Source organism: Apium graveolens, chromosome 7 (assembly GCF_009905375.1).
Source record: "Apium graveolens cultivar Ventura chromosome 7, ASM990537v1, whole genome shotgun sequence".
Lineage (NCBI taxonomy): Eukaryota > Viridiplantae > Streptophyta > Magnoliopsida > Apiales > Apiaceae > Apium > Apium graveolens.
Window position 1 is genome coordinate 77,232,492 of NC_133653.1, and position 14,170 is coordinate 77,246,661.

Here is a 14,170-nt window from a genome sequence, read left to right on the forward strand (position 1 = left end):
TCTAAGAGGTATTGCGGAGGATGTCTTGGTCAAGATGGATAAAATCATCTTCCCTGCTGATTTCGTCATTCTTGATTTCGAGGAGGATAAGAAGATTCCCATAATCTTGGGAAGGCCCTTCTTGGCAACTGGCTGGACCTTGATTGATGTGCAGAAGGGTGAGCTTACAATGTGAGTGTTGGATCAGGATATGACTTTCAATGTGTTCAATGTTATGAAATTTCCTACTAATAATAACGAGTGCTTAAAATTCGAGTTGGTCAACTCGGTGGTCACATCGGAACTTGATCAAATGCTAAGGTCTGATGCCTTAGAAAAAGCCTTGTTGGGAAATTCAGACAATAAAGATGACGAAGGAGATGAGCAATTACAATATTTGAATGCGTCTCCCTGGAAAAGGAAGATATATATGCCTTTTGAATCTCTTGGAATGGAAGAATTGAGCAAAGCTCCTAAACGCCTCAAGCCTTCTATTGAGGAAGCTCCTACTCTTGAGCTTAAGCCTTTACCGGAACATTTGAGGTATGCTTTTTTAGGTGATGCATCTACTCTGCCTGTTATTATTGCATTTGACCTTTCAGGTAGCGATGAGGAAAAACTTTTGAGAATTCTGAGAGAGTTCAAATCAGCAATTGGATGGACTATAGCAGATATCAAGGGAATCAACCCTTCTTACTGCATGCATAAAATTCTGCTAGAAGAAGGTAGCAAGCCCACAGTCGAGCAGCAAAGAAGACTTAATCCAATTATGAAGGAAGTAGTAAAGAAGGAAATTCCGAAGTGGCTAGATGCAGGGATCATTTATCCTATCTCTGACAGTTTATGGGTAAGCCCGGTTCAATGTGTACCAAAGAAAGGTGATATTACTGTGGTAGCAAATGAGAAGAATGAGCTTATTCCTACACGGACAGTCATGGGGTGGAGAGTTTGTATGGACTACAGGAAGCTAAACAAGGCCACTAGGAAGGATCACTTTCCCTTGCCCTTCATTGATCAGATGTTTGACAGGTTGGCTGGTCATGAGTACTATTGTCTTCTGGATGGTTATTCGGGGTGTAATAACCCCAATTTTTGGGAAATTTTGAAACCCTTAGGAATAGTGTTTTTGCTGTATGAGAAAACTTTTCAAGCCACACTATGTAGGGGTTCTGTTATTGATCTTCTGGGATATTATTAGTACTCTATGTAGTATATAAGTGTATGTAAAGATCGTCAGAATCCAATTCCGAACACTTTGGTTTTTCCCGGAAATCCACTAGATACGGAGAGAATTGAGTATAAGGTAACAGGATAAAAAGGATTTAAATTAAAGGATTATGATAGAGGATCATAGAAAAAAAGAAATATAATGTATTGAGAAAGGTTAAGGGAACCTAAGTAATAAGATCCCGGGTATGATCCTTCAAACGATAAACGAAAACGAAAGTTAAGCGAACCGTATAACAGATCAGCGGTCATTAGGCAAACAATTAGGAAGTTAATCAAAGGGATTAGAGAGGATGATGTCACCCAACCAATGAGAAGAGGACAAGGAGGGGAGGATGACATCATGAGGATGACACAAGCATGACATGGGAAGGAAGGAGATGTGGTGACTTTTTAACCACACAAATTCAAGGGCAACAAGGTAATTGACTAAATCAAACACAAAAACAATCAACCAAGCCAAGCAAAATCATTTTTTCATCAAAATCAAAAAGAACCAAGGCTTGTTCTTGAAGAGCTCTCGGCTTTTTACTATTCAAAAGAGCAAGAATTTCAAAATCAAAGATCCAAGCTTCCTAAATTGGTGAGTTAATTCCCTAATCATCTTCATGCTTAGTTAGGGCTATATCATGAGTTTAAGCCATCAATTCCTTCTCCATCTTCTTCATTTAATCAAAGAAGAAGACTATGAATAGTGTTTTCAAGTTTTTAACTTGAAATTTTTCTTGTTTTCCTTGAAGATTCAAGCATTCCTAAGACTTCTCAAAGCTTCTTAAGGCTTCCTAGCTCCTCCCACCACTTCAAGGAAGGTATATCATCTCCAAACCCTAGTTTCCTATGTATTATAAGATGATTTTGATTAGTAGGATGATATTGTAGCTTGATGTTGGTGATTTAGAGTTTGGGATTGAATTGGTATTGAAATGGAATGGTAAGTGTTGTTGTTTTGATTAAAAGAACTTAAGTATGGTTAAAGTTAAGCTTAGGCATAAGTATGAATGTTAAAATTGAATTGGTTGGGGTTGTTATGATGTGGTAAGGATGGATGTTGGTTGTATGTTGGATTTGAGGTTGGTTTGTGGTTTGTTTTGAATGGTTTAAAATTGGGAAATCGCGTAAACATAGCCGTCGTAACGTCCGATTTTCTTTAGACTGTTTTTGTGCATAATATTAGGACCCGAGAACCCCCTGCTAGATTATGACTACTGCCATGTTTAGATATCTCATGTTACGAGCTTCGTTTTGATATGTAGTTCGTTCGATTCCGATGCACGGTTTAGGAGAAACGACCGTTTCAAGTAACGGCGTTTCGCGAACGAAACTTTTCCCCTCGCCTTACTTTGAAACATAGGTTAAAGACCAAAAAGGGTTAATTAATGTATGAAACATTTATGGTAAGTGTGTTAGGCAGTTGGTAAGACACTCGCGAAAGAATCGCCTTAAAACTCGTAAAGGTTAAATTATTAAAAATGGTGGAGCCGAGGGTACCCGAGTGACTTAAGCAAATCAGTAAGCGCAAAACAAGCGTTAGAGTCTAAGTTAGTTAAAGTATAGATTTACAAGTGAATTTGGTTTAATTCCAACTTACTTGTTGTTTATAGGTTACCAGACTCGTCCCGAGCCTTTTATCACCCCAAGTCGCTCAGGCAAGTTTTCTACCCGTTATAACTGTTGTTGTGATGAATATATGTATTTGCATTATCTTGCGATAGATGCATGTTGGTTAATTAGCAAATGTTGTTATATATATTGAAGCATGCTGCTATGGTATATATATATATGCATGTCTTTTTCGTATTCTTTCCATATATAATTGTTGATAATACCTATGCTAGAGGATAGCGGTAATTTGTATATACCCTTAGTATAGGGACCCAAAGGTGGAAATATTTTCTAAAACCGGGAGTCGAGGCTCCCGAGTAGATTTTGTATATATGGATATAAATATAAATATATATATATACTTATATATATATATGGTCATAGTTTTCAAAACTATTAATCGAATAAGGTTTATTCGATAACTTTAACTTTATTTTATTATTGAATATTATTTCGAATATTATTCGAAGGCGTATGACTCCTTTGTATTAAATGAATATTATTTGAATATTCAATTGAGGATGTATAACTCACTTTATTTTATTTAATGAATATTATTTGAATATTCATTCGAGGGCTTATGACTCAGTTATATTATTTAATGAATATTATTTAAATATTCATTTGAGGATCTATGACTCCGATTATTTGCTGAGATTTGTTCTTTATTTTATTAAAGAATAAGGTGTAAATAATCAAACTTATTTTCGATTATTCAAATAAAGATAGTACTTTCATATAAGTATATCTTTGGTTATTTAATACTCATTTCAAGTATAAGTTTTAATACTTCTACTTCAATTATTTTATAAAGATTATTCTTTATGGGAATATTATTTAAATAATAATATTCAGTCATTTTCTAAATATTCTGGGGACTGATTTACTTCATTAAATCAGCTTTACTCCAAACACTCTATAAAGTGTTTTCGAGTCTTCAAAATGATTTTTAAAAGATAGAGCGGATCCCAAAACTCATTTTTATATTTAAGATCTTCCTTTTAAGGGGATTTAAATACTCGCTCAAAACCTGAGGGATCCGGCTCTGTGGTGTATTTTATATTCGCAACAAGGTTGCTGTTTGGTTAAATGAATTGATTACTTACCCAACACTCGGGAAGTAAAATTCTTGGAACAAGTTAATCCATTAACAGGCATCGCCTGGGAAATATCGGTGAGTTTTCCTTTCCAACTAGATACGACTTCTTGGTGGAGCCGTATCAACAAGTTCTACTTGGGGAAAGGGGGAACGAGCTTTACGTTTCAGAGTCATGGATTTCATCTGAACTAGGAGTGGCGTAAGTGGTCGAGTGGCACCGGCCCAGCCTTATTATATTGGCCCAAATGGCCTGGAAGTTCCGCTAAGGCGGTCCATTCCTTAGGAGTTCAGTGTTCGGTTGACAAGTAAATCCGACAGGTTCTCCTCTACATGTAGAAAATGGTGGGGTTGTACTACTACGACTGATCATCGTAAGTGGTCTTCCTGGCGCGGCAAACTCTCGTAATGAGTTCATCATCCATTTGGATAATTCTGCAACACTACCCGTAGCATTTCGATCGAAAGGCTACTAATGGGTGGTTGCCGAAGCATTGACAGGGTCAAACATTTTTATTGGTTTATCCATTGAATGAAGTATCTCGTAACTTTATTTCTTTTCAAAATATTTCAAAGATGGTCTCATCTATGGGATGACCTCGTGAATCTTATTATACTTCGAACAGTAGTAGTTCAAGTAGATTTCTAAAAAATGGTATAAGTATAGTGAAGTAATTGGTAACTTCATCTTCTTTTAAAACTTATATCCAGTAAGTAATTATCTTACACTTGATAAAAGATTCTAGTAAGTATCCATTTAGATACTTATATTATTGTTATCACTATATATTATCTTGCGAGCTGTAAGGCTCACTCTTGCTTTATTTCTTCATCACACAACAACAGTTAGGAAAGATGGCCAGACTCCAGCAGACCCAGCGCAAGCGCGTGGGAAGCGTCCCGCGTCTTCCCGATGATGTTGTAGCTGCTATAGCTGCAGAGGTAGATCTATGGGTAGATCAGGCATTCTATTTTGAGAATCAAATTATGTATAATTATAACTTGTGGAAGATAATGGCAATTAACTGTAAATTTATCAAGTAATCATTTTTGGGTTGTAATAACTTTTAAATTGTGGATTCAAAGACTTGTACTTATTTCTATTTCATCTCTGAGACTATAACGGGTTGTGGTGTGTGTTAGTGTGGGGTCACAGCATAAGGTTATTATTATTAATTAAGTGAAGTGAAATTGTGGAAAGAAAGACCGTGACGACCCGGATCTGGGGGTGTTACAGAAATGGTATCAGAGCAAAGCGTTATAAACCTCAGAGATGATGGGACGTTAAGATAATAAGTTCACTAAGATAATAAGAACTCTTGCCAAGTTCATAGTCGGACTACCTAACGTAGTACTGACAATTAAAACCCTTATGGGAACCCCTATAAATATCGTGATAGTAGCGTAGTTCGTTATCGTACATGGTAGCGGGACTCCGAACCCTGAGGTTGAGGAGCAACAACGCGATGATGTTTTATTACTAATTGGAGATCGGATTGTGGATCCGATAGAGTGTCCTAATACAGGACCGGATGATGTTGATATTGAGGATGTAGCGGTTGAGGATGTTGTCCTAGAAGGGATAGTTGTTGAGGAGGATCCCATGGAGGATCCTGACAAGAATGAATAAAGGACCACTGATGAATTGATGACCATGGTTAGGTCGACTACCGGAGGTTCGTTCAAGTTTGTAAAGATAGTAGCCCCTTTAACGCGGCTTACTCATAAGACTAAGAAGTTCGAATAGGCAGAGAAATGCGAGAACAGCTTTTAAGAACTGAAGCAAAGGTTGGTGACGGCCCCTATGTTGGCATTGCCGGAGGGAAAAAAAAGAGATTTTGTGATTTGTAAGTGACGCTTCGCATAAGGAATTAGGGTGCTTCTTATACAGCACAGCAAGGTAATCGCGTACACGTCAAGACAATTAAGGGGATATAAAGTTCGATATCCCCACCCATGAGCTTGGGCTCGTGGAAATAGTTTTGCTCTAAAGATTGGAGGCACTACTTGTATGGAGAGAAGTGCGAGATTTACACAAACCATAGGAGCTCTAGTACATTTTGCGTAGAAAGAGCTCAACATACGCCAGAGGAGGCGGTTAGAGCTAATCAAGAATATTGATTGGGAGATTCTTTATCATTCGGGGAAAGCCAATGTGGTGGCTGATGCCCTTAGTAAAAAGGAGAGACTCAAGATGATAATGTCTTTGGGAGAGTTTATAAGAGATTGTGAGAAAATGGAAATAGAAGTGAAGGTAACCGGAGCCGGTACCGAAAAGCCGTTTGAGATTGCAATACAGACCGAATGATCGGAAAAGAACATATTGTGCCAGAAAGAGTTATGAATGAAGGCAGAGAGCCAACAATTAGATAAAAGATTAATATCGAGAAAGATGATAAGGGAATAATGAGGTATTCCTACAGAATTTGGGTTCCAAATGTTCAAGAGCTTAAAGATGAGATCTTAGATGACAGCTAGTTTGAGGAATAAGATTTAGAGCAAACCCTGAACGTGATAGTCAGGGAGGTCGCCATCAAGATAGAAGGAACCCATAACATAATGAAGTGAAAATGAGGATTTAAAATATGAAGGATGACCCCGATTATGGGGAGGAGGGGGAAATGTTCAGACTTAAGAAACAGAAGTTGAGTAAGGAAAGGAGACCCGAGACGGTACTCCTATATGATAATTTATGGCCCTTTCTAGACAAAACTTAGACTATTATTCCCAACCACCACCTTGAGGAAACAATGCGGTAGGAAATTCTTTCATGACCTTTAAGTCGCTAAGCTCTCAGAGTTCCAAGGAACAAGCTGACCAGCCGAGGCAAGAGCCTGGCTAAAGGAAATATAGGAATCATTTGAGATTCAAAATGATTGATGAACCACAAAAGACTATTTTTGTCACTTACCCTCCTAAGAGAAGGGCCACCATTGGTGAAAGACCAAGAAAGGCACGGAGCCAGAGGTTAGAATAAACTGATTAAAGTTCAGTCAATTGTTTCGGGAAAGTAATTCCCAAGGTTATGGAGATAGTGTAAAAGCTTTAGAGTCAGAACAAAGGCAGACGAGTATGATGAATTATGAATCTAAGTTGTTAAAGTTATCAAGATTCGTTCTGAGGACACGAATCCAGAATGACGGGATGTATGAAATCAATGCTTATGTTGTGTTGGTTCATGAAATAATGATAAGAGAAAGGAAAATAAAAAGAAACTGAAGTGGAAAGGAATATAAAGGCAATGGAGTTTGAAGAATGATAAGGGAGTTGGGTATGAGGAAACCCTAAAGACTCGTAGTAATAGAAATAGAAAAGTATGTAATCGTCAGGATGAGGGTGATTCACCACGAGTTAAATTGATGGTGGAAGGTATAAGAGATACATATATCCCCTGTAAGTTGGGAGGATTCGAGGAAACCTTGAGATAGTTCGAAGGATAAATAATAAGACGCGGATAGACTAAAGAGACAAGAAAGTAAAAAAGTAGGAAAATTGGATGAAGAAAGTGACCTTCAATAATGTGAAATGTAAGACCGGTGGCTCGATACTCAGAAAGGGAGACGCCAGGTATGAGAGATATCCCAACATTGAGATGACTGTTGAGATAAACAACAAAAGTAAATAAGGAATTATTAAGAAGAAGTTCACGTTGAACACGACCAATATCTTCCAGAACATCCTTGTTAGCGTTACCAAATTAGGCGAGAAAAGCGGATGACCATTGTTATCTTTTGGAGGCCATATGGATTGACCTCAATTTGAATAAGGATGCTATTATGAAGTTAGGTATAGACTATCGAGGTGGGAATGATTGAATAAGACACCCTTATCAGGGGTATATGACTTGATTTATCCATGGAAGGATGCAGGTACCTTTTAAAGGTGGAATTAAGGATAGAACATCGGTAACTTAAAATGAATCCTAAGGGAATGCATAAAGGTTGGCATTTCACCCTTAATAGGGACAGTATGAGTTTTGACAGTATGATTGGGAAAGGGTTAAGGTAACAACAACCTTTAAGAATCAGTGGAGAAATTTTCAGAAGTATATAGACAATGGTTCTAGTATTAGTAAATGGTATCTTGATATGCCCTGTATCTAGGGAATACAGGAGGAACGATTGAAGGATAACCTTAGAGGTTTTACAAGGAGAAAGGTAATATTCAAAATTCTCAAGAATAGAAATGTTGATAAAGGAAATATGATGTAATTATAATAATGCCAAGTGGGGCACGTGTTGAACCACGAGAAAGTATGAATCGAACCAGCAAAGGTCGAAATTGTTCAGGGCAATTAGGGCCCAGGATAAAAGATGTTCTAAGTATGATTAAGAGTCAGTCATGACAGTGATTAACCTCTAAAGACTGAGGGGATAACTTATGGGAAAAAAATGGTAATTTTTTTTTTACTCATCTAATTTTAAGGAAAACATCTTCACTCAAGCAGTGATCGGAAATAGGGTAGAAAATTAGTGAAAGTGGTTAAGACGACATTGACTGTAAGGAAAATTTACTATCAGGAAAGGCCAAAAAGGTGGCCGACACTTTAAATGTAAGAGAATAATTATAGGCGCTCGTGCGAGAGGAATACAGTGATGATGGTTAAAGCTGTGAAGGTTGTATTATGGTTTGGAAGATTGATATTCCTTCTGATGACTGTGCAATACCCAACCGTAATAGTAGTTGGTAAAGGTTTAATTCGTGTAATCGCCATGAACGGGCTATCTATCTTAGAAGGTCCTATCTTGAGATAAGCCAGGACCATGTTTCAAAAAGGACTAGACGAACCTTTGAGTTAAGTCTTCTGTTTAAGACATATGATTAAGAATGGTATTAACCTGCTATCGTTGCTTTGATGGAAACTCTTCTGCAATTTTATTTGCTTCATGTCATGTATGTATGTCAGGATCAGGAGTGTTCTTCATGAATCATGAATGGTGATTATGTTACCTCCTTAGAAGAATTCGATACGATATGTATGGACTCCGTATGGTTAGCTATTAAGACTTCAAGGAAAATGAATGACTATAGTAGGTCAGTGGTGGACCATAGTAATGCAGTAATGATTCTGCGAGTAATGAGCTGATTACAACCATGAGAGTTGTATTGGAATGGGTGTTGAGATTGAGTACCACTAATCGGGTCGTGGTAGTGTATAAGTTATCATTGATAGACTAATTAAGTAAAGTATCTACCTATTGTATATTTATTCTTTCTTATCAATAGAGAGTCGTATTATTATACGAGGAAGGTTGCGGTGCAAGCATAGAATTCAAGTAACGATGATGTCTAGAATGAGACCCCAGGTTCGATTTTCGATATCGCAGGAGTTTCAAAGGTGATTGTGTATAAGCTCGAGGAAGAGCATGGGTCCATAGAATGATGGGCGGGATAGCGAAAATATTTAGGCATGGGAAATACGATGCTATAATGCTTAATGTTGATTTATATACGTATATGATTTGTTCTCCTATGACAAACCTCTATAGTTCAGAGGTAGATTCCAAGCCAGATATTTTATGGCAATAAATTTTTTTATGAATATACAATTCTCTTCAGTTCGTTCTTTTCTCTTCTTTTCATTTCATGTAAGCTGAGAAGAACAACCCTTCTAGAAGGGGAGGTATTGTCGAATGACTATCTATCTGTGTGATAGAAGCCTAGTAGGATACCATCTATTGTTTAATTGCTTGTCAAGTACTAAAGGCTGGCCACCTTCTGTACTAACTATGCGATATAACAAGTGTTCATGATCATAGTGATCTCTCAACAAATTCCTTTACTTCTATATGATTGATCAAGCTTCCAAAGATAGAAGCAGCTGAAAAAGGAGTAGTAAAGTTATGGTGGTATTCAGAATGGGAACACATTCGTAATACTAAGGTTGACGTGGTTATTAAAAGGTTATAGAACGCTAGCGAGCAAAAGTATAACCAGTATAATATTAGGAACGGAAGGTAGTAGCGATTACGAACTGGAAAAGAATGGGTATTAAGAAGCAAAAGCTATAATGCTAGAAGCTATAATGAGAGTCTGTGCAATAGACTTGAAAGAAATTGGAATGATCACATAACGCGGATTGAGTTTTCTTACGACAATAGATCATATGTCAGTATTGAGATATCGCCTTATGAGATCCTTGAGGGAAGACAATGTCGATCTCCCTTATGTTAGGATGAAGTTGTAGAGCGCAAGATGCTCGGACCCGCAGTAGTCCAAAGGACCAAGGATACGATAGATCTAATTAGAGGACGGCTGGTAGTAGCCCAAGATGGACATGATAAGTATGTTGATTTGACACGAAAGGATAAAGAGTATGAAATAGGGGACCTAGTAATGTTATAGATATCCCTTGGAAAGGATTGATGAGGTTCGGAAAGAAAGGAAAGCTAAGTCTACAATTTGTTGGACCCTTGGATATATTAAGACGTTTGGGAAGTTAGCATATGAGCTAGCCCAAACCCCGAACATGTAGCAGGTCGTAACGTGTTTCACGTACCAATGTTAAGGAAATGTAATTCGGATGACAGATAAATAGGGGCATATGAGCGCATATACATGCAACCAGACGTAACCTATATGGAGCAACCAGGAAGGGTTATAGATTGAAAAAGGAACAAGTGCTTAGGAGAAGGGTTATCAAACTATTCAGAGTTTGATGGAAGAACCACAATGTGGGAAAATTTACTTGAGAGTTAGAAAGTGTAATGCTAAGAAAGTATCCCTATTCATTTTCTATCTGATTCCGGGACGGAATCCATTTAAGGAGGGGAGACTGTAATAACCCCAATTTTTGGGAAATTTTGAAACCCTTATGAATAGTGTTTTTGCTGTATGAGAAAACTTTTCAAGCCACACTATGTAGGGGTTCTGTTATTGATCTTCTGGGATATTATTAGTACTCTATGTAGTATATAAGTGTATGTAAAGATCGTCAGAATCCAATTCCGAACACTTTGGTTTTTCCCGGAAATCCACTAGATACGGAGAGAATTGAGTATAAGGTAACAGGATAAAAAGGATTTAAATTAAAGGATTATGATAGAGGATCATAAAAAAAAAGAAATATAATGTATTGAGAAAGGTTAAGGGAACCTAAGTAATAAGATCCCGGGTATGATCCTTCAAACGATAAACGAAAACGAAAGTTAAGCGAACCGTATAACAGATCAGCGGTCATTAGGCAAACAATTAGGAAGTTAATCAAAGGGATTAGAGAGGATGATGTCACCCAACCAATGAGAAGAGGACAAGGAGGGGAGGATGACATCATGAGGATGACACAAGCATGACATGGGAAGGAAGGAGATGTGGTGACTTTTTAACCACACAAATTCAAGGGCAACAAGGTAATTGACTAAATCAAACACAAAAACAATCAACCAAGCCAAGCAAAATCATTTTTTCATCAAAATCAAAAAGAACCAAGGCTTGTTCTTGAAGAGCTCTCGGCTTTTTACTATTCAAAAGAGCAAGAATTTCAAAATCAAAGATCCAAGCTTCCTAAATTGGTGAGTTAATTCCCTAATCATCTTCATGCTTAGTTATGGCTATATCATGAGTTTAAGCCATCAATTCCTTCTCCATCTTCTTCATTTAATCAAAGAAGAAGACTATGAATAGTGTTTTCAAGTTTTTAACTTGAAATTTTTCTTGTTTTCCTTGAAGATTCAAGCATTCCTAAGACTTCTCAAAGCTTCTTAAGGCTTCCTAGCTCCTCCCACCACTTCAAGGAAGGTATATCATCTCCAAACCCTAGTTTCCTATGTATTATAAGATAATTTTGATTAGTAGGATGATATTGTAGCTTGATGTTGGTGATTTAGAGTTTGGGATTGAATTGGTATTGAAATGGAATGGTAAGTGTTGTTGTTTTGATTAAAAGAACTTAAGTATGGTTAAAGTTAAGCTTAGGCATAAGTATGAATGTTAAAATTGAATTGGTTGGGGTTGTTATGATGTGGTAAGGATGGATGTTGGTTGTATGTTGGATTTGAGGTTGGTTTTGAATGGTTTAAAATTGGGAAATCGCGTAAACATAGCCGTCGTAACGTCCGATTTTCTTTAGACTGTTTTTGTGCATAACATTAGGACCCGAGAACCCCCTGCTAGATTATGACTACTGCCATGTTTAGATAGCTTATGTTACGAGCTTCGTTTTGATATGTAGTTCGTTCGATTCTGATGCACGGTTTAGGAGAAACGACCGTTTCAAGTAACGGCGTTTCGCGAACGAAACTTTTCCCCTCGCCTTACTTTGAAACATAGGTTAAAGACCAAAAAGGGTTAATTAATGTATGAAACATTTATGGTAAGTGTGTTAGGCAGTTGGTAAGACACTCACGAAGGAATCGCCTTAAAACTCGTAAAGGTTAAATTATTAAAAATGGTGGAGCCGAGGGTACCCGAGTGACTTAAGCAAATCAGTAAGCGCAAAACAAGCGTTAGAGTCTAAGTTAGTTAAAGTATAGATTTACAAGTGACTTTGGTTTAATTCCAACTTACTTGTTGTTTATAGGTTACCAGACTCGTCCCGAGCCTTTTATCACCCCAAGTCGCTCAGGCAAGTTTTCTACCCGTTATAACTGTTGTTGTGATGAATATATGTATTTGCATTATCTTGCGATAGATGCATGTTGGTTAATTAGCAAATGTTGTTATATATATTGAAGCATGCTGCTATGGTATATATATATGCATGCCTGTTTTGTATTCTTTCCATATATAATTGTTGATAATACCTATGCTAGAGGATAGCGGTAATTTACATATACCCTTAGTATAGGGACCCAAAGGTGGAAATATTTTATAAAACCGGGAGTCGAGGCTCCCGAGTAGATTTTGTATATATGGATATAAATATAAATATATATATATATACTTATATATATATATATGGTCATAGTTTTCAAAACTATTAATCGAATAAGGTTTATTCGATAACTTTAACTTTATTTTATTATTGAATATTATTTCGAATATTATTCGAAGGCGTATGACTCCTTTGTATTAAATGAATATTATTTGAATATTCAATTGAGGATGTATGACTCACTTTATTTTATTTAATGAATATTATTTGAATATTCATTCGAGGGCTTATGACTCAGTTATATTATTTAATGAATATTATTTAAATATTCATTTGAGGATCTATGACTCCGATTATTTGCTGAGATTTGTTCTTTATTTTATTAAAGAATAAGGTGTAAATAATCAAACTTATTTTCGATTATTCAAATAAAGATAGTACTTTCATATAAGTATATCTTTGGTTATTTAATACTCATTTCAAGTATAAGTTTTAATACTTCTACTTCAATTATTTTATAAAGATTATTCTTTATGGGAATATTATTTAAATAATAATATTCAGTCATTTTCTAAATATTCTGGGGACTGATTTACTTCATTAAATCAGCTTTACTCCAAACACTCTATAAAGTGTTTTCGAGTCTTCAAAATGATTTTTAAAAGATAGAACGGATCCCAAAACTCATTTTTATATTTAAGATCTTCCTTTTAAGGGGATTTAAATACTCGCTCAAAACCTGAGGGATCCGGCTCAGTGGTGTGTTTTATATTCGCAACAAGGTTGTTGTTTGGTTAAATGAATTGATTACTTACCCAACACTCGGGAAGTAAAATTCTTGGAACAAGTTAATCCATTAACAGGCATCGCCTGGGAAATATCGGTGAGTTTTCCTTTCCAACTAGATACGACTTCTTGGTGGAGCCGTATCAACAAGTTCTACTTGGGGAAAGGGGGAACGAGCTTTACGTTTCAGAGTCATGGATTTCATCTGAACTAGGAGTGGCGTAAGTGGTCGAGTGGCGCCGGCCCAGCCTTATTATATTGGCCCAAATGGCCTGGAAGTTCCGCTAAGGCGGTCCATTCCTTAGGAGTTCAGTGTTCGGTTGACAAGTAAATCCGACAGGTTCTCCTCTACATGTAGAAAATGGTGGGGTTGTACTACTACGACTGATCATCGTAAGTGGTCTTCCTGGCGCGGCAAACTCCCGTAATGAGTTCATCATCCATTTGGATAATTCTGCAACACTACCCGTAGCATTTCGATCGAAAGGCTACTAATGGGTGGTTGCCGAAGCATTGACAGGGTCAAACATTTTTATTGGTGTATCAATTGAATGAAGTATCTCGTAACTTCATTTCTTTTCAAAATATTTGAAAGATCAAATATTTTCAAGTTTTATTTGTGGTCTCATCTATGGGATGACCTCGTGAATCTTATTATACTTCGAACA